We start from the raw sequence: 27,028 nt of genomic DNA, 5'->3' as shown, positions 1-27,028 counted from the left end.
ATGTGACTCAAGGAGTGGATAAGGTGGGTCAATAATCTGTGAAATAGAGGAGGACAGAAACGTGGCATGGGGGTGTTCAGGGTGCTCTGAATAGGTGCAGCGAGCCTGACCGATCGTTGCAGCAAAGTGTGAAGCTCTCTTTACCTCCTTTAATATATGTGTAGTCAGAATTTCTTTGCACCCTACCTTGCATGCGAACATTACTTGGTGAAGGCTGGGGACTGCAGTTGCACTGAGCTATAGGTATAGCAGCTTTTCCACTTGATCCCACTTGCACTTAATGAACACTTGAAGCAATTAAAACATTCTCTCTCTTTTGAGAGATGCAACTTAACACTAAATGTGTTCAACAGAAACAAAAGCAGTTTCTTTATTTCTGGGGATATTCTGCAGAAAAATCCTGGAACCAAAGAAGATGAGTCACCAAATTTAGTCATAACACTGGAACTGGTTTGATATTTAGAAGAACTGAGTAGCACTTTTGGGACAGTTTTTTTAGAAATTAGAAATGAAATATATATGTTTTTGTTTTATATTTTTATAGATAATGTTCAATTTTGTTTTATATGTTTATATAATGTTCAACTTCATATTTTTATATATAATGTAATCTATATAAATGCATATGCATAGTATTATTCTTAGTAAATTGAGTCGATTTCTCTCATTTGAAATGTGTATTTAAATGCTGTATGTTCTTTTGTGACTCAGGAATGTGTAGGATTAATATATAATAATTCTCTGTTTCTATGTTGTAACTGTCACTGGAGGTATTAAAACCATTTTGCATTTGGGGAGATTGTGATAGAGAAGCTGTCTCCATGGGTTTCATAGTGAGTTGATGGTGACTTGGCTTAAAGGGGGAAAAAAACTCATGCTTGGCAAGAAATTTAAAAAAAAAAAAAATCAGGCAGCACAATTTGAACCAAATACTGAAGTTAGTTGATTTTTCTTCCCTCTTTGCTGAGGAACTTACAAAAACTTCTGTAACTGCTGCGCTGTGCAGTTTGCAGTGTATCCACCACACTGGCCGAAGGTGAGAGAAGTGCACTGAAACCATGAGTGGGGCAGATTGATGTACTGGGGGCTTTCTTCAGTTCTTATACAAGGATCTGGGACAGGCAAGCTTTGTTGCTAAATGCTTCCGTAAGTTTTTGAGGATGCTTTCCCCTTACTAAATTTTCTTACTGGCTACTGCTATCACTTTGTGAAATGTAGGCATTTATAATGCTGGTGCGTGATATAGTTTTGCCACATTAATTACAGACCAGTTATTAAAGCTATCAGCCATGCATTACAGTTTGGAAACTGCTGTTTGGAGTACTCAGAGATTCTTCAACCTCAGTTGGAAACAGACAGGAGATGGCAATAGTCATCACATTTCAGAGGGCTGGTCTAGCTTAATCAAATGCACTTACCTGGCAGTGAACATGCCTGATTCCTAGTCTTTGGGACTAGAGTTAATCTATCTATGCAAAGGGGAGAAGCATCAACAAGTGACTGAGGCTGTTTGGCATGGCAGGATAAGTTGAGCAGCATAGGATGAATGCGGGGAACTTCTTAACAGTGAAGTGTTAGGTTGACTCAGTACTCTGGTGTGACAGCACGCTTGGAGCATTTCTTTCCAGAATAATGTGATGGTGTTTGGGGTGGTTTCCATGAGAGGAACCATTTGTGGGTTCCAAAGATATACCAAAAAAGAGATTATTAAGGTTTACAAATGTAGCCCAGACAGTAGAGGAGAAATCAGTCTATCAAATCAGAGCTGTCAAGCACTGAGGCACCAAAGTCACGTTTCACACACAGTATCTGTTAGAAAATATTCTCTGCTCCTTCTCATCATGGATTTGAGGCTCAAAATCTACAGTTTCTGTAGCTAAGCACACTGTTGGCATAGCAAGGTATTGTAAAAAAGGACATTTTATTCAAAGAATTTCGCAAATTAGGCACAAACAGTATAATAGAGGTTAATAGAGTTTAGTGTTCATTATTTTGATAAGGAACCTATGCATAGCATGCATTTTTATGTCTTTAGGAGCAATAATATTTCTCAGTTCTGTGGAGAACTTTCTTGTGTCTCTGGAAAATGTATGAGTTATATAATGTTGTTTTGAATTTCTGAAAATCACCTTGGTGGAAACTAAAGCATAGTTTTGTAATAGTCATAAAGCCCTGTAGCAGAAATGGAGGTTTGCTCACAAAAATAAAGGGTCACAGTGTATTTCTGCTGCAAGCCACAGTAATAAGAGGGAGATAACTTTAAAAGGTTTGCTTTGGTTCAGTACCAAAGCCAAATGTGTGCCAGGAGTCATCTTCACTTTGAGATATATCCTAAGAGGCACCTCAGTGGCCAGAGAATACCACAGGTATATATGCATTTATTCTAAGGACTTTTTGTTGTCTTTCTATGCAAGATATCCTTGTATCTGTGCTGGTACTTAGTTTTGCTTTTATAATTCTGGTTTACTTTAAAAATAACTTAAATCACACCTAAGTGATATGACTTTTGATATTCAAAAATCTGAGACTCAGGTGCATTGTTTTGAAAACAACAGACTATAAGTAGATTTATTTTAGTAGACAGCATATGGATTACATACTGCTATATACCTGTTTACTATTTGCTCTGTAGCTACTTTGGCACTGTTGTTCATAGACTAAGGAAAACAAATTCTCTTGTAGAGTACATGAAGTGAGGTGAGCTTAATGTTAGTCTCAAAGAAGTGCTCATGACATAACCAAGCTTTAGTCAGTCAGATCAGTGCTTGAGGTGCTGGAAATTGCTGTGGATCCCAAGAAAAATTCTGTGGGGGACATGAGCTGATGTCCACAAAGCTATGATATGTTGACTCTTTGCATCTGGTGTTTCCCTCAGTACTTGCTAAAGAAAGGAAAAGTCATTCAACTTGAAGAATATTTGACCGAAATTGAATTACCTTGAACTCACAGTGGTGGCTAGGGTTAACAGTACAGGGCTGGTGTTGTGGGTGCTCACTGTGCTTCACTTGATTTCTGAGTGTGCTAGTTTAAAATCCAGTGGGAAAATTAAAGCCACTCAAGCTGCCCCCTTCCCCCGCTCCCTTCTGGTAGTGGAGGAAACACTAGGAGAGATTATAAAATGGAATCACAGTTTACTGGAAAATTGCAATAACCACAGCAGTGCTAATAAAAGAAGGTAATAAAGTGTGTGTTTTACTCAAAAAAGGGTATTTACCACTGGACAAACCAAAACACTTCCTGAAGACGGAACCCAGTGTGGATTCCCAGCCAAAGGTAGAATGGCAGCTGGCCCCATGCTGAGCCATGTGGTGGATGGGAAAGCAAAGGCAGTGTGGCAGGGATGCTCCCAGCCTTCCTTCCCTCCCAGCTGGAAAACAGTGGGAAACCAGACTGGACCTGGTGGGATGTGGCAGAGCCTTGAAACAGCTCAGAGGACCCTTCCTCTTGGCCTGACTGTGAGAGTGGGACTGGGACGCTCGGTGGTTCCGGCCGCATCTCGGGCTCCGGCGGCAGCTCCAGCAGCTGCTGTGGCCGCCATGGCTGAGGCTTGGGCCCGTGTGGCTCCAGTGGGCTCCATTTTCTTTTTTCTCGGGCTCGGTGGCGCTGTCTTTCAGCACCAAAGCAGAAATGCTGTGGTTCAGAGGAACGGGGAAGGGACTGCCAGCGGCAGAGAGGGACAAGGCCTGCAGAGCTGGCCCTGAGAGCTGCACACGCCCTCCTTGGGTTCTGCTTCCAGCCTCAGCTTCCTCCTGCTGGAGCCATGTCCCCACCATGGGGGAGTGGTATGGAGTTAAACAGTGCTAGAAACTCCATCCCTTTTTCCTCCAACCAGGGCACCAAGGCAAGGGCTTTGTTTCATATGACATTGAGACACAAAACTAAGGGGTGCAGTGCCACAGCAGTTGGAAGCTGTACGTGCTGTTGTTCTCAGTATTAGTACTCAATTTATTTTTTAAATAATATGCCCCAAGTCAGTAAAATCAACGGAATACAGGTAGAAGTTCATTATTCCATTTTAATCTACTTTTCAGTGTGAAGGCAAGCTGTGAGCAGCTGTGTGCAATGTATTGTGGAGCAGTAACCTTAATGTTAGGAGTCTGTTAATTTGCATAAGAACCATAATGTTTTATACTGAACTCATTGTGTCATGTTACTTGAACAGATTGAAATGAAAGAATAAACTACACTATACATGTTGATCAATGCATGAAGTAGTTTTTGTGTTGGTGCTAGGATTTTATAGTTATGTAGGATTATAGAATTCTATGGGAAACTTCTTGAGAGATGAAAAAAAAAATCATGACTTTGGGATTTTTGATGATTGAAAGTTCTAGTATTCTAGAAAATTGTTTTCCTTATGATGATTTAAAGAACAGCTTCCCTAACAGAATTTATAACAAAATTCGTTTTATTAATATAGAGAAGAATCCCTCACCAAATGATGCCAGTGTTGTTGATCATAGCAAGCACACTGCTTGCATTGTAGTGTGGCTTTGTGATAATTGTATTAGCAATAAAAAGCTGTTGAAAGTTTTCAGGAAATAATTTACATTTCAAAAATGCTGAAAACTACTTAAAAAAAATATAATAAATAGAAACAATGAATTTATGGACTTGGATGAGTCTTTGCTGTTAGGGAATATACTTGATACACTTCAGCCAGCTGTCTTAAGTCCTTGTAGGAATCCACTGTTCTAAAGAAGCTTAGTCTTTAGATGTTTATTTCACTGCACTGAGCCTCACCTTTTTCTTGACATATATAACCAAGTGTTTATACATTCACAAATCTTATATAAATACATGCAATCCTAGAGCCTTTTCAAGCATATCCATTATCAGTGTTTTATGATTTGTTTTACATTAAAGCTTTCCTACTTGAAGTAGTGTTTTAGTCCATAAATATTGATTTTGATGACAAAATAATTAGGTTAGTTTATGTTAAACAAACACATAGCTTTTTGGAAGTCTGCTGGATTTCAGAAGAGTTTTTAGGAACACTGTATAGTGGTCTGTAGGCACAAATTCCATTGCAGTTGCTTATAGTTGAGAGACAACTAGCAGTGACTGATAATTCTAATCGCTTGGGCAGTGCTGTATGAATTCAGATACTTTCCTTTTTCTTCACTGAAAAAAGTCCTTTGCTGACAGCAAATGTGTTATACTCTGCCAAATGAAATAGTGCATGAAATTCTGGTCTTGTTTTTTAAGCAAGAAGTTTTGTGTAGTTTCCATGATTGTACACTGAAGTACTGGAGTTTCATTCAGCCTAGTTATATTTTTCATCTGAACTGTAACTAGTGATCAGATAATTATTCTGGCTTTTAAAAAGTACATATAGCTAATATGGATGTTTGATAGCCCAGTTTCATTGCTAAATTGAATTCAAAATATGATAAAATAATTTATTAGTAATTTTGGAAAATGGTAATGAGCTTTTAATGCTCATTTTGTTTTACATATTGAGGTTGAAGCTTCTCAGTTGATTTTTATAAGAATTCACATAGTTGTTCTAGGAGTGTTCATGTGGGTCTCATACTTCTTTTGCCATAGTTGTTACGAGTTAGGTGCATCAAATGTCTCTAGACTAAATATGATGTTGCAGAAATAGCTAGTAATTCTTTAGAAGTAATTATTTCTTATTGAAAAATGAATGTCATGTTGCATTTAATCCATGTCATAATTAGCATCTGTCTATGAGCATGTGAATGTTTTTCTTTTCCTGGTCTCCTCTTCTGGACCTTATTTGTACAGAATATTTACAAGAGCCACCAGGAAATTGTTACCCTGTTTGCTCTTACAAGCTCAGTATAAAAATCTGTAAATTGGACTTTGCTCTAAAAGAATGTTATCTGTTTTGAGAGGTTTTCCTTTTTCTTTTATATATATATTCTTTCCTTTGTATATTGACAGCATGCTGCATTTGTTTTTCATGCTGAGATAAATAACTAAATAGCTAGAGAGAGAAAAGGAAAGAAGAAGCTTCCCAGTATCTCATTTTAGAAGGCTATTTCCACTCCAGGGAGGGACAGGTGATCACAAGCAATAGTACTGTGTGAAGTTATCCTTCCGTTTTGTAACTTATGCAGGGCTGCTCCTGATTTACTGCAAATGTAAAGTAAAATGGTTTTGCTTAAATTATCTCTATTAGCTGTGTGTGACCTTAATCAGGAATGAAGCTAACTCATTTTACTTCAAGTCTTCCTGGCCTAGAAGTATTTTTGAGCAGCTGTAGCTTTTCAGGCAGTCATTGGTACCTCCAGGATGAAAACATGTGAAGAAATGCCAGCTGTGTTGCGTGCTGTCCAATGATGCTGTTTGCTGTATTGCTGTAGGCATGCAACTAAACTGGTGGTGAAGGCAAAGGCAGCTTGCATGGCATGGGGCTCACTCCAGCACTGTCCACCCACAGCTGCTACTCCTCAGCTTGACCACTTAGGTAGTAAGATTTGCACATTTCTTGTTGGAGTGAGCTGAATGAGTTAAACTGTTAAGGGCTGAAAGGAAAGTGCCAGAAGTTGCAGTAAGGAAGACTGCCTGGTTCTTCCCAGTATAGGATGCTCCTTGGAGTTTTTTATAAGTTTACAAAATGTTAGCCTTTGGGGCTAGGCAGTTGCCGCCAGCTTATTTTTTTTTTTTTGCTGCCAAAATAATTTAGCTCTCTGTGAGCCTGTGTGGAAAAAGTTGTTTCTCATTGTAGATTTTTTAAAAAAACCACAAACAAACGAAACAAAAAAAACTAGTCTTTTTTTGGAAATGCTCAACGTCCCTCCCTTTGAAACAGAAACTGGGAGTTGGAGCGTGGGAAGTGCTGGTGAAGGGGTCTGGGGAAGAAAAGCCAATTACGAGTCACAGCTTTGCCTTTGTCAGCACTGCAAAATTCTCAGATCGAAACAAACTTCAACTTTTTAAAGAAATGACAGATCTCACATGGTGTCCTGGGCATGTGAGAGCTGTGTGGCCTGGAAGAGGAGAGGGAAGCTGGGTTTGTACCCTAGTGCCTGAGAACTAGAAGTAAAGCCATGAGACATTGACATGTGTGGGACCTTAGTGTGGTTCTGGCCCCAAAATGCCGTAGACTGTGAACAGGGGAGGCAGACGTGGTGGGAGAGTGAGAGATAATCTGGGGCAATGAAGGAAGAAGGGGGAGTCAAGGGGAGAGTGTGGCACTGCTAGCCAAGCCTGGAAGTGACTGAGCTGGGAGAGATGAAAATTCTTGGGGAGCTGGGTAAGGAGAGACTTGGCAGGGATGCTGAAGGTAGGAATGAAGAAGGACCAGGGCTTGAATCAGCATTGGCCAGAGGATATGGCTGGAGGAAAACAGGCAGAGAAGCTTGTTCTGGAAGGTCCAGAGATCCTGACTATTAAGTAAGCACTCTTTGATTTCAGTAGAAGCTCTTTGAGGATATTTTCAGTCATCACCTATGGCTTATTTCCATGCAGAGAATCATTTCACATTTGCAACCAATTTGGTATTACTGTCCCACAAAAGCTGCATGGTACATCTAAAGATTTCAAACCAACTGCTGGTTTTTTTTAGGTGCCAGTGTGACAGTGTCTGATGTCTTAGTTTCTTATTTCTAGAAGTGGTGAATGCAAACATTTTTCCAGTGTGGCAATGTCCAAGTCAAGGACTGTCAAAACTGAGCTTGTCTTTGCAAATCTCTTTTGTTTGGCCCCTTGTGAGGAAGCCCCTCAATTTAATGGTATTAAGTTACATGCTAATGTGCTGGGTTTGTTTTTTTTCCTTCAGGACTCCTGCTCTGTTCCATGCACAGGATGGACTTGCTCTGGGAATGAATCTGGTTGATGCATTGGAGAAGGCTGTTCTCTGGAGTACCCCTGCCTCCCTTCCAGCAGAAGTCGGGACGTGCGTGGTGGACGAGGCAGGGGATTGCAGAAGGCAGGAGCCATTCTGGTGCTCTGTGCAGCTGCATGCTGCCCTGGCGAGCGGGACTCCCTTCCTGGCTGTGCTGCAGACTTCCTAGGTGATGCTAGGTAAGCAGCTCAATCCTAGCTTTTCTTATGCCTTTGCTCAATGTGTCTTGCTTTCTTGTGGCTGCCTTAAGATCTTTGGATCTTGCTTGGAAAAGTACTGACCACTGGTGGCTGGGGGTGAGGCCGTGGGGGCTGAGGTTTGGAGGTGCTATATAAAGCACAACGTAATGCCGAGTCCTGTGAAAAAATTAGGTCTGAGTTATGCCAAACTGGTGACGAAGTTGTCTTCAGAACTGGAGAATCAATTTTGACCTTAAAGCTGTCACTGCTTTAGTTAGGAAGCTAGGAATAATGCAGTTATTCTAGGCTAGGAGTAACAGAGTAAGGGTAGGACTAACCATTATGCTGATGGAGCACTCAGCTGTACCATTGAATTCACAAAGAAATCACTTGTTCTGTCTTCCAAAAAAAAGTTTGAGTAGTAAATGCAGTAAATCAGGTATTGGACCATACTCCAAATGCCAAGAGTTAAACAGATTATTGTTTTGATTAGTGGTAATTTTGTAAGTTTTTGAACGGCGCAGAGGTGCTGTGGAAATGGTATGACATAACTGCGACGTTTACCATGCCACAAAAGCAAACAAAGGCAGAGTTTAGGTTTTCTGAGACTTAGCTTCTGATATTTCCTCCTATGAGTGCTTGCATCCAGATTAGTTTTAGTGTAGACATTTGTATCATGCAAGATGATTTGGGGTGCAAGAAGAGCAGCATTTTTTGATGCTGTCAACTCAGATGATATATGTACATAACATTAAAATGACATGTAAATTCATCATTCATTGCAGGCACATGATTCTTGTGCCTGGTTATTGTATCAGATACTAAGTAGTGTTTGTAATGCCCACTATCAAAATGGCTTGGAGTCTGAATTTCATCTGCATTTCCTCAAGCATGGGGTTTGTATTTTCCCAGTGTGATGTCCATAGCCAAATACAATGCTGTTGTAATCAATAGATAACAGAGAATTTTTTGGCCAAGGCATGGTTAAGCTAAATATTGTTTCAACTTAGCTAACCTGAATGCAAAAAAACATTAAATCCGGTTTTATGAATTAACCAAGAGCATGTTTTCAATGCCTAGAAACATAGTGTGTTTGCCAGATAAGCTATTTCTCTCTGTTGCAGAGAAGAGAGAGAGTAAAAACTATGAAGGTTTTATAATGGCTGAATATTATATTAAATACGCAGAGTAAAAATGTACGTTCCCCTTCCAGCCTGTTCACAGGGGATCTACTACATACAGCTCTGTGAAAGACTGCACTAATGCTTTAGGTGTTGAGCAATATTTCTAAGTGCTGCTTTCTAAGAAAACATGAGGTATTTTTGTTTGACTGCTGCTGTGCAATGTGCAAGTCTTTCTTTAAATCTTTGAAAATAAACAGAATAAGGCAGTGGGGGTGGCAGGGAAACAATCTGTATTTTATGAGCAGAAGTTAAAAATGAAATTATTTGCTTTATCTAGAGCATTGAGAGTTATGTTGCAATTAGACTGATGCAATAGCACGCATTACGAAAGGATCTCACCGCTGGCAGAGCCCTCTGCGGGAAAGCACGGGGCTGGAACAGCAGGGGTGTTGTGGGCCGCGCACTGGCACAGCCACACCGCGGAGATTATCAGCTCATGTGGGACAGGAACGCCAAGGAAAATAGAAACCCTGCCATTCCTGCGTGTCCCGTAAAACGGGGGGTGGGGGGGAGAGAAGGAGGGTGACTTGCTTTTATCAATGTGCCTACTTTATTTCAGTGTCACGTCTAATCCGGTGTGGAAAATGTTTTCTGTTATGTCAAAGAAAGAAGGAATGGAAATGGCAGCTAATTATGAGCTAATATACTTCAAATGCTGCTATTAAGAGTGGAATTTTACTCAGCTCACTCTGTTTCTGCAGTAGAAAAGTAAAATTTCTCTTGAGTCAACTGAAACATCTGTTGAACAAATTGGTTCAATTTCATGAGTCTGTTGCTAATTCAGAAAAGTAGATGGTGTTTTACAAGATCAGTAGAGTCAGGGGGTTACAGTCCATATTCTTTACTTTTTTTACTATTATTAAAGTAGGTCATGTCAAAGTGTTTTGTTTTTACGAATATAGTAATACTGTGGTTAATGTTTCTAGTATTTCAAGCTTTACCTTTGGTTTAATGAGTTTTCTTCACTGTTTTTAATTAATATTACTAATAGTCTTTAAAGTTGTGGGCTTCCAGCTTTGTATCAAGTTCTTGGTAGTGGAGCAGTTGAGCAGGTTTTAAAAAAAAAATCCTCTTTCAGTACATTTCTATTTCTATTTTTATTTCTATTTCTAATTTCTGTTTCTTTGTTTCTGCATTTTTACCTAGTCGCTTTTACTTATGAAGTTTAAATATTAATATAGTTTTAGTTGCTCCTATCGCTGTTTTCTCATTTGGACTGATTCTTTGTAGATTTGGAGATGTGGGAAAAATATTGTAGGTGACAAAGTAGTTCATGGCTTCACATGCTAGTTGCCTAAGAATGTCTTAGAGTCAACAAGCTGACATACGAATAATAAGAGAAGAAAAAAGGGAGACATTAAGAATAGCTTTTCCAAGATTTTGTTCCCATGTGTCAGAAATGTTTTAATTTTATCTCATATACATACATGCATCTTCAAGTTCTCAGGTATATATCTTAACACTATCATCACTGAAAGAAAATCACAAATGTAAGATCAAAGTTAAGTTCTGTATACTTTACTGTTAAATACTATAAAATCAGTGCAAGTCCTTCCTGTGTACTACCTATAACTGGCTGTAGTACTTTGACGTATTTGAAGGGGAAAGCTGGACTTTGAATTTAGACAGTGCATATGTACTTTCTTTGTGCCATGTATATTACATGGAAAATACAAGATTGGCATTAACCATGTTCATTCAGGGTAATTGTAAGCTATGATATTTTCAGCTTTGTGGTCAGGGTGTCTATTTAGAGTAGCTTAGTGTATGAGGGATGTGGATGAAAGTTGATAATACTTTCTAATGTTACTTTAAAAGTACAGGAAATTATCTGTTTATTACCTCTGTTTTTTAAGCTGTAATATTTCTTCGTTATGTAGTAGTTTGTTTGTCTTCTTTAACTTAGAAGATAATGGAGGTATAAACAGGAGGACAGCAGTGTGGGATATCATTGCTTTTGAGGGATTGCTGGGCTGAGGAGGGATGGAGATGTATAGACAAGTTTTCTGAATGTGCATGTGGGTGCAAAAAGCTGCCCCACTGCTGATAAAATGTTGCAAACTCCCCATGTGTTGGTTTTGTCCCTGGTGCAGCTCACTGAGGCTGCAGATGACGTTCATGAAATGAAGTGAAGGGAAAGTTTTGTGGCTGAAATCCTGTGCCAAGTCTTTTTGAAGTTGTATGCAGCAGCTGTGCTGTAGCTAAAGAAAGGCTTTCTTTGCCTCCATCATAACATCTGCATGGTCTTTAACAGCAGAATTGTTCCACTGTGATGTGTCATTTAGCTAATCTGGGTTGCCTTCATTAAGTCCTTTTTTTCTTCTCCTTATTAGAAATGCTCACATTACTTCGGGAAATAAGTTTGCAAAGAATCTGGACTTGAGTGTTTCTGTGTAGAAACAGTAGGCTTCAGTCAGAAAAAAAATAAGAAGATGAGTGAAAACTTTGTAGCTTAGTGAGTCTCTTCAATCTGGGCAGCTCTAGATGGACATCATGAATTGGATTTTTATTGTCCTCTCTTGTTTGGAGGTTAGGCGCTGAACATGCAGCCAGTTTTTGTGGTGATGCCACAAATGTGCCATCATGGCAGCTAGCACTGGTCTGACAGCTTCCAGAAGTGTGGCTTGCACCCTCTGTGCTGAGGTGCTACCCCCTCTCCCTTGTGCCAGTGCCGCTGCAGCCACAGCTGTGGGCTGAGCTGGCTCAGGGAGCCAAACCAGAGGACAGCTTGATGCATTTTTAGTTGAGTCGCTTGGCTGGCTCTTGACCTCTTTGAACTTCCTAACTGCAGAGTTGGACAAATGTCTCTGCTGAAGATGGCCTGGAAGAGAGGGATGGGAGGACCCGCCTCGTGTAGTTGTAAATTGCTTTCAAAACCATGCCTTAGTTGAGAAGGCAAGCACGGGAAGTGTTTTTAAGAAATGTCTCTTGACTGTATATTGTGTTTGCTTCTAAAGTAGAGCGAAATCAATCAGTCAGGTGAAATTTTGAAATTTTACCTTTAGTGTTTCTTTGAGTTGAAGGTTTTTACACAAGGACTTTTAAACTGAATTTTTATTTTGTCTTCTTACAGCATGAGACTAAGCATTCTGTAATTGTTCACTCTATTAGCACTGTGAAGCTGGTGAGTTCTTAAAGCCTAAAGGGTGGGATCTAATGGTCTGAAATATGAGGTTGTGGTCTTGGAGATCAAAAAAAAGTGGAAGAAATGCTGCCCCTTCTGTCTATGGAGGATTTTGGCTATCTTGACTGTAAATATCTTGGATTTCGAGGGATACCTGACTTTCAAACATTATGTTCCAAACTAAATCTGGAGGAATAAACTGTAAATTAAATGGGAGTGTGTGGGGTTTTTTTGGTAAGAATTACCACATTTTATCATCAGGAGTTACTGGATATCCGTTTGCTTTCCGGTTGAACAGTAGAATCAGTCTTCCTTCTGTAATCTTATAGGAAAATGACTGTACTGGAAAAGCAAGAGTGCTGATTTACGTAATTGTATTCATTGCAGAAGTTTGGTTTGTGAGTTCCAGTTCACATAAATAAGCATGAGAGAAAAGGACAGGAAACATGCTCCTGCCTATTAGGGTTTTTAAATAATATTTGCAAAATTATCTTGTAGTCAAATTGTGATTTTCTTCAATTTATGCTAGTAAGGCTGTGGTTACTCCCCATGCTCACTATCTATAAAATTGAACATATACTAGCCACAATGAAGAATGGACGCTACACTGTGCAAAACAATAAGGTTTCCATTATTGCTGCTATTACCAATTACTTGAAATACTGCATATTGAATGGAAAAAGTTAGGTCTGCCTGCACGTGTAGTTCAGAGTGCAGCCTGCCTGCTGGGGAGCGTGACGCACCTGCCTCCTCATCTGAGAGTGACCATGACCACGTCACCAGGGACTGAGCATGCCCCGGTGTTAGCTGGGCATTTCAGTCTCACACGTGAAAAACATGTGTTTCCTAGTGCCTAAAGAGCACAGCTAGGTCCTAGGAATAGATATGCTTGGCAGCACTAGTCCAAAATATGTATTTTATGTAGATATTTAAAAATAATTAGCAAAATAAGATCATAAAGTCAGTAAAACTGAGCACATTTATTACATTCTGGTTCCAGTGACGTTACTGTAAGGTAAGGGCAAGCAGACCACGACTTGTTTCAAAAACAGGAAGCGCCTACATTTATATGAATTGCATAGTTTCAGCTGTCATAAATGTGGTTTCAATGCAGTTGCAGGAGTAAAGCCCAAAGTAGTTATAACCAGCTTACTTCCTCTTCCAGTCAAAGTGCAAATAGCCATATAATTAACAATCTGTGGCTCATTTCTGTAGCTGGGTTAAGTATTCTGTTTCGCCTGTTCAGTCACTGTATAAACACAGAGGGAACTTGACTTGGTTAAGAACATTTTGAAACACAAATATCCCCAGTCATAACCAGATCTGCAGATTCACAGAAGAGGGTCTTCAGTTGCCCCTCGAGTTTGGCAGCAGCTATGAGACCTGTGAGTGTGGCTGGATCTCTGCCAGGCTCCTTGGAGAAGAGCGATTCTTGCCAAGTTGGCGTCTTGCCATGGTAAACTGCATGGGGCAGCAAAACCTGCTGCAGAGCTGGTAGACAGTTTTTCTCTTTAGGGACTTCCCTTCTTACATTCCATTACAAATTGGCTTTATTCAAAGTCTTTTATCATTAATTTTTTGAGGACTGATTGCTCAGCTTTTTTGGACAGCTTTTTTCTGAGTTAATTCAGCCATCCTGCCTTCGACTCTACCCCATGCACTTAGTGTGACAGAAAAACATGAGTACAAAAGGATAAGAAAGAGTTCCTCTTCTGTTCCCGTACACTCTCGGGTTGGTTTAAATATGCTTTAGGCTGCTTGGAGAGCCTTTGAAGAGAGCCCTAACTTTTCGTCCAGACAAGGCCGTACACTCTCTGTCTCTGCTGATATAATGCACTTGAGCAGCAAATACCTACTGAATATTCGCTATGTACTCTACTTGCTAGAACGGACCATTGAGGAGCCTTTCCAGGGAAAGTTTGCTCACCCAGGAGATGTTCTGCAGGGAAGCACTGTAGAAAATGAAGCTGCAACACTGGCTGCATATGGTGATTGAGTGTGCCTTTTCTTCACGTGGTAGGTAGAACTGCATTTTGCAAAGCCCTCTGAGAAACCTTTAGGCAGAGCTCAACAATGATTCTTCTGTCCTAAATATAATATAGAACATTTCCCTTCCTTTTCCTGGCTTTCCTGTTCAACTATCAGATAAATAGTGGAATATCATAAATTCATAGTGACCACCTTTTGTCTTTAGGCCTTAAAAGGACTATTTCATCCTGTTCCAATGTTTTAATTTCTTCAGGAAAAGCTGGCAGATCCATTTTGTTGTAACTGGAACAACCAGAAAAGCTGCATCAATGACCAGCACCTTGCCTCATGTTTGAATGGAGTTTGCAAAAGCAGTCTTAGCAGCCTGTGCATAGCAAACAAGATAGGTAGAACAGTGATTGCAAAGAGAACAAAGTCAGGACAGAGTTCTGCTTTGAGCTCCATAGTGTTTTAGCTATGATGGACAGACAAGGGAAGACCAAAAAAGTGAGAGGTCCTTTGAGTCTTGTAAAAAATCCATGGTGGTTACATATATTGAAGTGTTTCTTTCCTTCTAATTAAAATTTGGAAACTTTCAGGACGCAACAGGTTTGTAACTTTTTTTTTTTTTTTTTTTTTTTTGGTGTAAGGGATTTCTTTCTATTCTTATCTTCCAATGTTGTTCAGAGAACATTCAGCTGCCACTCTGAAGAGTATGGTTGCACAGCTTCTGCTGCTGCGTCTGCTTACTCTGTGTCCGTAGGTAATAATTTATCATAACATCAATATAACATTACCTTTAGTCATTCAGAAAAGCCTTATCTTAGGTGCTTGCCAGAGTTACTCATGTGTTTCTTTGCTTAGCGTGACATGGCCATATTTTCCTTCATGGCTTGGTTCCTGCCCGGGCACAGGCGATGAAATGTGCTCACATCGCGCTGTGCTTTATCACTGACTGAAGGGATTGGACCGAGCTGTGTTGTAAAAGACAGTAGAGCCAGTCAGTTTGTTGCAATGAATGGATTGCTCTTATTCGTGGAGGAGTATCGTCCAAACAGTGGTCTCTGGGCCAAGACCAGCCTACAGGAAATTTCCATCTGCTCTGCTTTTTACTAGAGGAGATGGAGAGCAGCTTCGCTGCAGCAAATGCTGCCCAGCAACTGGACGGCGCTGGAGGCTTGCCACAATCCACTTTAGAGGGCTGGCTCTGAGGGAGTGGAGGAGCCTTCCTTCTCTTGTAGTGTGGCTTTATTTCCATGATAATATCTTGATAATATTTCTGGGATGGCTACTTGCAGCATGTGCAGGCTGGCCAGGTTGGTGACTACCCCAAGGACTAGGAAGTGAAGTCTGTGAGAATTAGCTGGTGGGAGGTTCTGCAGCCAACCACTGAAACAGAATTGCCAACTCCTTGTAATAGGTGACCTCTTCTAATAGAAAACCACATCCTTTAAAACACTTCATTAAAAATGCCCTTATCAACTCCAAGCTCCTCTGCCATATAAAAAGCACCTTATTTGCATATGAAGTAATTCAGATTTGAACTTCTAATTGCCATTTGAGAAGTCAAATACTAATATTTGAGTGGATTTTGATATTATAGTTTTATATTGCCGTTTAGGAGAACTGCAAGATTAATTTGAGACTGTAACCATTAAACCCACAAAGAATATGGGAAGATGGAAAGCTCTGTATATATATGAAACAATAATAATATTGATAAAATTGTATGTGTACTTTTCATTGTCATGCAGTGGTAGTCTATAAAATTTTTATTATCCTGAGATAACATGCATATCCATTACATGAGAGCACTGAATACCTTTTTAATCCAAAGAAAATGCTTCTAACAATCGTCTCCACACTTGGTTGTATGTTTTTATCATCATAAGGTTAAACACTAAATTAAGATTTAGATTTTTATATGATTTATATTTTTTTTTACTTTTCTTTTTTTCAGCTTCATTGTTTTAAGAATTTTCACACCTAGGAAATCATTAGGCTCTTGTACTAATGAAAATGGTTCGGGTAAAAATGAAACAGTAGAAAAATCATGTACAAATTGGGTGATATCTTTAAGAACTCAATTTACTATGATTCAGTCAGCTGATACTAGAAGAAACGTGTTACTTTTTTGTATGCATATTTATAGAAATAATCTGGATCGCTTAATTCCAGTACAGTCAAATGGAAAAATATGTGGTAGTAAGGAGTTACTGCAATTTGTCTGGTCTCTAACTGTATAGCAGAATTGTTGTTCTTAAATAAAACTGAAAGAAAAAATTCTGCATCACAGATACCTCATGTCATTGCTCTGTGGACCTACATAAAATCCTGGTACTTGTAAATTCCCCTGAGCCTCATCAGGTTCCTGTTAAGTTTCTGGCTGTGGCATGAAAGATCTCTTTGCTGGAGACAGATTGTTTCTCCTTATCAGGAATGGGGTCCATATGAGTGAACTAACCATATTACCAAGACCAGTGTTAAATTCTCCAAATTGCTCCAGTAATATAAAGAGTAATATAAATTCATGCTCAGTTGCAAACTTTATAAAACTCACTTTTTGCGTTGTAAGAAAATCAGAAGAGATGCACAAGCTTACATAAAACACTGAGTGGTTTTATAGCATTTCTTTGCTACTGGATCATCTTGGGGTTTGAGTCAGGTTTCCTGAATTCTCAACTTCACTTCTTCAGTCTTTTTATCTCCTGATAAGTTGTTGCTCCAGTTGTTTGAGCTCTGCTCCAGATCAGATTGTTCTGCCAAGGTGAAAAATTTCCCTGTGTTGAGACATGTTGTAGATACCTCTGGGTACCTTCAGCCTTCTCCTTTTGTGTTCTTAAGAGTCAGTTCTGTTGCCTTGTCTTTGTTTCTCCTTTTATACTGGTCTTTTTCCTCTGTTCATTTTGCTGCTGATAAGCTGAGTGGAGTTGGTTTCCTGTAACAGCATCCATCTTGCTTTCCCCGGGGTGAAAGACTATTCACTTGTTCCTGGCCTGGATCATAGGTGATCTCAGTCCTGTTAACAGATGTCTGAAAGCTGTGTGTATATGTGCACACAGTTTGTTTATTTTTTGTATTTATGTATATAATATGTATAATAAACATCTTGTTGTATACAATTTTGTGTAATATCTAATGGCTAATGTCTGGAATATGCCACCATGTTTGCCAGTTAGATGAACTGCTTTCATTGTTTTAAAATACTGACTTCTGCTTTACTTTGGGTTTTATTTCTTTCTGTGTGAAAAATGAAACATTTTGAGTAGCTTTTTCTGTTTTCCAAACATATCATTGACTTAGACTGAGCAGTTTATGAAAGTAATATATGGCTTCACATATAGCATTCTAAGGAGTGCTTTGCACATATAAGGTCTTGATCTTTGCTGTAAGAGCTGCTAAATCCTATGTATGGTCTTTGCTGTACCAAAGAGGTGAGATGATAGACGGGTGTTTCCTTAAAATCTACATCTTGATTTTTTTTTATTTGGGGTAATTTTTTATTCTGTCTCTTAGTAAATTATTTGACTTCATAACTATTAGAATTTTGCATGTGAATGTATTTTATTACCTGCTTGGAAATGGCTTAATGCTGTTATTTGATTGATTATTCTCTGGTTTATATTACTTCACTGGTCACAGTGGCAAGGGCTGGTTTTATATTCTCTTGTTACATTTATGAAGGGTTTAGTAACTAAAAGTCAAATGTGAAATGGAGCAATGTAACTATTCATGTAAGTGCTGACTTGTGTTTATATTCTTGAAGACTGGACACACTTGTATAAATGCTAGATTAAAAATAATTTTAAACATCCCAAATCTATCACAATTCATAGATTACAGTAAAATACATATCTGTGGAAAAGTATCTGGTTTTATCTCCTATTAGAAGTTAAACGGAGCCTGTGTGTCTGTTTTTCTTTAAAGACTGTCTAGCAAAATGTGCAAGATGGATTTAAATATTGTGGTATTACTTTTAGGTGATCTATTAGTATAGCCAGCTGTTTAGTTGGGTCCTTCTAAGTTAGCTTTCTGTGAAATAGCAAGAAGGTCAGATATTGTCCTTTATTTGTAACCTCTTTTCCTACAGAAACAGGGCTCATGAGGTCACACCATGCACTTGTGTAGATGCACACACATCCCTTCAATTCTCGTCATTATCTTTTGAACCTATTGCTGATTTTGATCACATTTTTTGGCACAGTGGAGAGCTCAAAATTCAGATCCCGCAGGTTTTGTGAAAATAAGTAGCTGAGTATAGCTGGAACCACCTAAAGGTGCCCTGATAGAGGGAAAGGTTGCAGCATGAAATAATCTCGTTAGTTGTCTGGGAATCCTAGCAATGGGAAAAGAGAGGATTTAAACAAATGTCCCAGCTGTGGGAAAAACTTCCTTCAAAGCTTTCACCTTTCTAGACACTGAAGTCAACCAACCAGGAGGTATAAATCTGTGGGAGATGAGGCTTAATTAATTCTGTTGTTCATGAAACTGCTTGTTCCCGTGATATTTAATACTAGTAATATCAGTAGCATAAATATTTCCATGAAATATATTTTTGCATATTTAGTTCTTAAGGTAAATATATAGGGATATTCTTATGGCAGTTCTAATTTTCAGAAACGTTTTTCCTTTTTACTATGAACATTAACTTAAATGTTTACAAAACGGCTTCTCTCCCTATTAGTACAGATCGAGCAGTTCTTTCCCCTTACTTTTGAAATGACAGATACTGTGAATGCTTTCCAGCTCTGTTTTGTGTGTGGTTCTGGATTGTAACTAGCCAGAAATGCTGGAGAATTCATGGCTCTATGATTGTGCTCCAAGGGAGTTAACTGGGAAGAACAAGGTCGGTACAGTACACTTACTGAATATGGAAATAATAATAATTATAAAGCTAACCAACAAGAACTGTATTCTTAATAAAATGTGTGGGTTTTTTCAGTGTAATCATATGACTATATAATACAAAAATTGCTTTGAGAGTAGGTCAAAGATTACGCATAGCAGAGGCTTGTGTGATTGGTTATGAACAAGCGAAAATAGGGTAAACTTTTGACCCAGCAGCAGCAAATGGAACTGTGTAAAGCACCTACAGATGGCAGGATTTAACGTATAGTCGGTCTCTCGCCCTTTCACAGCAATTACGATCATATTACAGCAGGCACCGAGGGGAAGGCGCTCTGCAGCTCTAATACAGTGCGTCTTTGAAAGTTTTGAATATGCAGTTGCGTTTTGTTTTTGTAGGGCCATCAATTAGCTTAGCAAGAAGAATTCCACTTTTGTTGTTCGTGTTTGACTTGACGAGTTCCTGACCAGCGTGCCGAGACCATTTGGAACAAAAAAATCATTTGAACGGTCTGAATAATTTCGATAATTCAGATTGCAGTAGATTTATTGCTAAGCTTGAAAGACTCAGTGAAAGTTTTTATGCTGTTTTCCTGCTGATGCAGGCTTGAAGGGAAGGGATGAGGAGAATGTGGTTCCAGAGAGAGCTCTGGGAAACAGCACTTCCAATCAGCTCCTTGGATTCTTGTTTAGGTTCATGCATCTTCCTAGTTGAGTTTTGAACCAGTTTAAAGTTTGCAAAATTTAAACTCCAAAAAGACCAATCAATAAACTGCTTATTTGACAAGAATGTGGCATTTAGATTATTCAGTGTCTTTTGGTTTTGTTGTGCCTACGAAATACATGGAAAATTAGAAGAAGTGAAAGTGTTGTGACTTAAAAACCAATGATTGTCCATTTCCTGTAAATTTTGTCAGTTGCAAAATCAGAAGCCCAGTTGCACTTTGGGCACAGACTGATAGCTCTGAAGTTATGTGAGCATATTTTGTGTAATTCAGTGCCTGTCGGATGTTTGTGTATCTTGTGTATGTACGTGTGCAAACTTTTCCCACAATTGTTTCTCCTATCAGGCTTTGAGGTATCGGCATTTGGGAAAAGAGTGAGTTATAGAAGGCATGCTTCCTCCTAGCTGTGATCCAGCCACATCTCCCTTTCCGTCTCTTTGCGTTGCCTTCTGGCCTGTAATCTGATGCGAGTGCCAGATGTGGGGAGGTGGAGCAGAAGCAATCCAAGCTTTTTAGACCATTTCATGGAGGGGGTTATTTTATTATATTTGTGGTTCACAAAAAATTTTCCTTTGGTTTTTCAGAATGACTTCTATGGAGAGTAGAAATTGCAAACATATGGTAGTAAGCTAAATAAGATACTGGAAAATGCTCTTTGGAGGAAGGGAGAATTTTTAAATACTGATAAAGCGTGGTTGGTTGGATTTGGTGGCTTGTTTTCTTTTTTTTTTTCTTTTAAATCATGCTGAAGCTTGCACTGTACATAGACTGCTGGGTGTAATTCCATTTCTTTTTGCAGATGAATTGTGTTCATTTTAGCCATGCCTGTACCTGCAGCAAAGAGCTGCTGCTGCAAGCTTTAAGGCACTTAAATGCCTCAGTGGCTGCTACTACATGAGTTTGATCTGGTCACACAAGATTTCAAAACTTTCCTGGTTGTTAAAATGCAGTGAAATGGAAACTACTCTCCTCAAATGTCAAACAGTGCACACTGTCATAGATTAATTCCTTCTACAGTTTTATAACACCCCTCACACACAAAAAAACCCACCACCAAAACAAACTTTAGGTCACTTAAAAATCCCACTGGTGCATTCCCCTCTTTTACAGATGAGCAGCTTTCAGATCACCAGGTTTGAGTTGCACTCAAAATTTGCCTGGACCTGTTAAGTCTCAGCTCTTCAGAGTGGGCTCACAGCCACAAGTGCTGCCCTGTGCTCCTTGTGGAGGCTGGGCTGGGGGCCTTAGGGTGGCCTCTGACAGAGATAGTGGGTTGGCAGGGTTACCTCACAAACCTCATTAAAACCTCATTGAGTAATCTTAATCTAAAGGTAGTAGCATAATTTTCAGCATGAGGTAGTTGTCTGTTGTGTTCGTGACTTTAATGAATTAAGGCTTCTTTGCATAAGAGCTATTCCACCTGAAATCAAGGGCAGTTATTGCCAGCTTTCTGCCTCATAAGTACCAACTTCTTAGAGGTATTCTGAATTTGTTGTGCTTGAGAAATGCAAATCCAAAACCAATTCTATAGAAAAAGATGATTTTTAATACATGAAGTAGAAAGGGAAATGAATTAAAGAGGTGGGTTTCATACTGGGGAAAGAAAAGGATTTTCAGAACCAGAATATCCAGACTCATTTTGTCGAGTTATATTCTTGTTCTTTTTGAAGTCTAAAAAGGTATTGAAGCATTATTACTGAAATGGTATTATTGAAATATTATGGGATTATTCCCACAGTTTCACTGATTAAAATAGAAATCTAATTGAAGGATGTGCACTTTTCACAGCTATTATGTAAATAACTAGTCTTGTATTCCAGTTCCTGAAATATCCTGAACAATTATAGTTACCTGATGAATACCCTGTATGCTGCTTTAAAAAATAAAACCTATTAACACATCAACCAAACTGGGGGATATATTAAACCTGTAACAGTGACCTGTGCTTTATAATGGCTGCATATTTTTCTTTTAATTCTAATCATTATTGCTTGCCACAGTATAAGAGAGATGCTCATATTTCCTAATCATTGCGGGAAATAAAACAGTTAAAATGACTCTTCTAAGATTGCTCAAAGCTGAGTACGAAGGTTTCCATTATGAGTGGCACAAAAAGTTCTTATCTACCCTTTGGTAAGTAGGTGAAACACCTGTGTGCAATAAGGGTAAGCTCAGTTTCCTTTTAGTGTTATCTAAATACCTAATTTAGTTTTCCTTTGTATGTGCTCTGAAAGAGTAAGTGACAAAAGGTGTCGTTTCTTAGACCACACCTTGCATACAGTCTCAAGTAAAATGGTGGGCTTGTTCTGCCTCCAGAAGACAACTTTCCAAACCTGCTGGAATCTTTCCTTGTTGTCCTGTATTGAGGTATTGCTCACCTGTGTCGGTACTTGCCTGGTTTGACTTGGGCTTGAAATTAGTGTGGCAGGAGAGCATCATCGCCGCTGTACCGGTGGTATTTAGGTTTCTGCAAGAGAACTATTGTCACAAGAGTATTTGGGTATATTTGAGAAGTTTCAAAGTTGTCAGTAAACCATTGTATAATCATTGCAAATAAAGCAATAGAATATAGTTACAGTATGTAGTATAACAGCTATTTTTTTGTGCTGCTCACCAAGCTAAGTGCTAGCTGTGTAATTGGAGGATAAAAGCAGTAATTTGCCCATACAGATCTAACTAAAAGAACATTTTTCTTGATACATTTAAGTAGCTAGTGGAAATGTAGACAAGGTTCAGATTCAGATCTATTTTTTTTTCCCCCACAAAAAGTATCAAAATCAAGGTGAAATATTTGTTACAAGAAAGTGTTGAATTTGATACACTTCATTTGTAAATGCACGAAGAACGCTGCAGATCTTCCAAAATTTTCTCTTCTCCTTGTCTAAACTGTGAAGATTTCTGGCTTTGCACAGTGTCTGTGACGTAACAAATACCTTCAAAATCAAAGAAGTAACTGGACACATTCATTTTCCATAAGACACGGGAGTTAGGTCGATACATGCTGTCAGCAGAAGAGAGGGAGCCAGGAACATGATATTTGTGCCCTGTTGGCTCAGGGAACGGCTTTGACCTCCTGACAGTCAATCCTGAGGAGCAGTGGGATCACTGGTAGGGTGCAGATTAGTGAAAGCTGATTGGCACCAAGCACCAACCCTTCCCCATGTTTGTGGACGTGACCACTTACAGCTAATAGGCTTATAATAATTTCTGCTTAAGCACAGGTGGTGAAAGTAGCAGTGAAAAAAGGTAAGGAGCTTAAATACGGAGAAGGTACGGGGCAAATTGTGATGGAACACGTGCAGTGGTTGCTAATGGTCCCTCACCTTTTGCATGGAGGTGTGTGTTTATCCCAGTCCTCAATGCTGATGCTCCTGTTTACACACCAGCTGTAGGGTAGGGGAATCAGAGACTCAGCTCCAACAAGAAGCATTGCTTATCTCTCTGCTACATCAAATATTTTTGCAGTTGGGCATAAACATCAAGACTTTTGAGGGTTTCTTGTAAATCTTATGCAGGAAATTATTCATGAGGGGCACATTTTGTTGTCTGTCTGAAGGACTTGCACAAAGGAATTGAGGAATGTATTTTGTTTGGTCTTCTGAATGGTTTTGTATTTTGAAAGCTTAAAAAATTCTCTTCTCTAAACCAGATTGCTTTTCTTATTTGAAAATAACGCACGCCTTCCTGCCTACTTTGCATTTGTTACCTAAATGGAGTAAATTCAGCTTGTAGAAGCTTGGAAAGAAGAGAAGGATTTCAAATTATTCCACTTTAACTAATCCTAGAAAAATTCCGGCAAATGTGTCTTTTCTTAGTGAATGCTGGATATTCTTAAACTCCATTTCATTCTGATCACATAAGCAAGTCAGGATAAGTTTTTTTTCTCCCTATGATGGTAGTTTGATTTGCCAGTCACTAGGTTTTGGGTTTACCTCATTGTGGTACATACAAAATAAGGAGCGTGTGTTTTTGTGATTTCTTTTTTCTTTTTGAGACCTAATTTTATGTAAAGGAAACATTTCAGTGGTGGTATTAGTTAAATCTAGCTTTGAAATGCTGACCTTTTATGAAATAGTGTTTTGCTACCAATTGTTATAAGCTAGTATTGGTAACAGTGGTGATAATTTTTTCCCCCTGTAAAATATAAATCTTTGGTTTGTTTAAACATCATGTTATTAGAACAGAGTAAGCTCCCTCTGTGGCAGATTATAGTACCTTCTTTCTTTGGGGAAAAAGAAACAAACACAAGCAATACAAAGAAACAACCCAAGGCTTATTTCTTTGTTATCTTTCTTGGCTAACACATAAGGACCTTGGGTCCTGCTACTGCTGCACTTCAGAGGGCAGCTGGAACAGATAATTTGTGTATGTTATGTGCTTCTAAGTTCTCTGCAGTCTGAGACAACATAAGGACTCCATCCTGAAAAGTAAAAAACATTCCAAGCTTACTCCAAGAAAGCACTTGCCATAATCTTTACAGTTAAGGCCATGAATGGAGCCCTGTACTTAATGTTAGGTAAGGCAGTTCAGAGAATTGCAAGACTTAAGTATTTAATCCAGAGCATTATTGATGTGGTGTTAACTAACAAACTGTCTTCCCAGTGCTACATTCTCACAAATGTTCTCATATTTATATGTCAGTTTGGAGTTGTTTTCTGTGCAAAGCTTTTTGCATATTTATTTTTTATTTAAGATATTTTTCAGGAATTAATTATTGACATCAGGGAAAATGCCCTTTTTTTTTTATCAAATGAAAATCAAAAAGATTATTTACTAGAATAGTTAATGTGGCTAGTTCTGGTTTACATACCTTAAGTGCAGGCAGTGTATCTTGTGAGAAGGTTGCTGTAACTAGAATCAGTCTTTCTAAAATGTGTTATTTTCTACTGTTCACCTCTCTATTTAATTTTTATTGTAGAACTGCTTCTACTTTTTTCAGGTTCATTCTGGTAACTGATATGGTCTCCAAGAAAATCTCATTGTGGAGGAAGACAGCTTTGTTTTCATCCCTCTTTAGCAGATCCTGACAGCTCTGCCTGTGAATCCAGTGCCCTTTCCAGAATGCTTGCATAAGATTATTCTGGAGAATTCCTGCACTATCCTGCTACCACATACCAAAGTTAGCAATTTTTGCTCCTTTCTCACCCAGGAATGTGTTTAGATTTTCTGTATTTTTACAGACATAACATCCATCATAATTTCTTGCAGGTTTAATTGAAGTTTAAGGCAATATCTGGACACTTGTGTCCCTGTAAGTTGCAACCTGAACCAAAAAGGCAGAATGCCTGATACTACCCACTTAAATACACCTGGCTTACTAAATGACCTTGAATAGGTAATTTTATGTCTCTCTTCATCCTTAGATCTATAAACTTCCGGTAATAAAACATATATCCACCTTTGCAAAAGCTCTTTGAAATCCATGAGTAAAAGGTATCCTGTAAGGTCAAAATATGAATTATTTATTGCTACATGACATGCACAGCATGCAGACTGTGAGGTTATGGATATCTTGTCTGTTCCCTTTTCCCCTGAGAATAAAAGTCATACCTTCATAGCTCTACCTGAAAAAGTGTTCATTGTATGAAATCTAATATAGTTTTATGTGTATGAGTGTGTGATAATATTGAAACATTGGTTTCTCCAAGGAATTGGTTTCAACTGTTAATACCCAGCTTTGTCTGAGAGGTGCAAATGTAGTTTTCAAAATAATAAACATTAAAAAAAATTAATATGAGTCCAAAAAGAATAGTCACAGGTGAGGCAAATATTGGTGAGGCAAATATTGGGTTTTGGAGTAAGCAAATTAGAGTTTCATTGCATCAAAATAATGGTAAAGTTACTGCAGTGTAAGAGATTACTGCTAGTGCTTGTAGCCATTTGTTTTCTAATTGACATACCAGCAATGTACTTTAAAATAAATTCATTTTTCTTTTAGTATTTTTCTTTTCTTCTTTCCTAGGATTTGTAGTAGGTCCTACTTGTCATCAAAAGAATTGTGTTCTCTGCTTACTGTTTACATTATATATTTTATTAATTTAGGCATATGTTATATGTGTGTCTGTGCATAGCTTATCTTGAATATGTATATATAGGTAGAGATACAAAACATGCAGAAAGCAAGTATGGGCTTGTTGCAAGAACAGGCCTTTACACTTCAATGTGAACATTCTCAACCGTGCTTGGATATCAACAGGCAGCTAGCACAGGTTTTGTAGCACTGCTGTGCATGTTCCTGCTGACATATGCTACTTTAATAATTTGGTTTCTCTGTAACAGTTTTGGCCTCGGAAGGAGTGTAAGGAATGGTCTTCAGTGGAGCACACTTAAATTACCTAGAAATGAGATCTGTGACATTAGCATAAATCTCAAGTGCTTGGCCTTTAATTCAAGTCCAGATATTAGGTCAGATTTGTATCCAGCAAAATCCAAAAGAGTTTTTAGCTCTTTGGGATAGGCACAGACTTTCCAGTACTGACAGCAGAGGCAGGAGGGTTCTTGCACCAGTTTTAAAACTTCTCTTGGAGATTACAGACTCCTGGATACGTTTGGTTCTCTACTACACTTTTGGATAAAGGGCAGTTCTACAGCTGAAGTCATGTCCAGTTGGAAGGATTGGGAAGATGTTACTAGAAATCAGGTTGTGATGGTGAAGGGAAGCAATGCTATCCCCAAGGAGGAGCTTTTTCAGAAAATGGTTGATAAAAAAATTTCTACGTATCAGTACATTTCCTTTAGAAGACTGTACTTTTAGACCACAGTAAAGTGCCTGGTTAAAAGGAGCCATCTGCTTGGGAGTATTTCCCTTTATGTTGCCTTCCTTATTGGTTCTCTTCCATCACACTTCAGGCATTGTTTTGCATGGTCTTTGTATTTATTGATGCTTTCATCTAGCCCTCCTCACAGCTGTAGAATCTGATGTCTTGGCTAGTCTGTTTTTTTATCTACCTACCACTCCGACTCTGAAGAACACTACAGTACTTCAGAGGTACTACAGGCTATATATTTATAAAATTAATTAGTCTAATTTACATATAGCACAGATATTAAGTGAGTGTGATGTATTAGAAGTTGCAGGAATGCTGGGTCATGGAAGCTTCCTAAGAACCTGAACCCTAAAGGGGACCTTTGTCACTTTTTTCTCCTTTATCCTTATCCTTATCTCAGTAATCTCCATTGCAAATACA

At 38.7% G+C, this 27,028-nt stretch overlaps 1 protein-coding gene across 2 annotated transcripts in view; it reads left to right on the top strand.

Moving 5' to 3' along the window:
• Positions 1-27,028, top strand: part of NCOA2 (nuclear receptor coactivator 2) — a 185,074-nt gene that overhangs the window by 61,434 nt on the left and 96,612 nt on the right. For both annotated transcript variants that reach the window (XM_041412552.1, XM_041412551.1), the window contains one exon: positions 7,751-7,995. The gene's annotated coding sequence lies outside the window, so the exon portion shown is untranslated. The remainder of the gene's footprint in view (positions 1-7,750; positions 7,996-27,028) is intronic.

This window comes from Onychostruthus taczanowskii, unplaced genomic scaffold (genome assembly GCF_017590055.1).
Source record: "Onychostruthus taczanowskii isolate IOZ18803 unplaced genomic scaffold, ASM1759005v1 scaffold4, whole genome shotgun sequence".
In the NCBI taxonomy this organism is placed as follows: domain Eukaryota; kingdom Metazoa; phylum Chordata; class Aves; order Passeriformes; family Passeridae; genus Onychostruthus; species Onychostruthus taczanowskii.
This window is presented reverse-complemented; position numbering and strand designations above follow the sequence as displayed.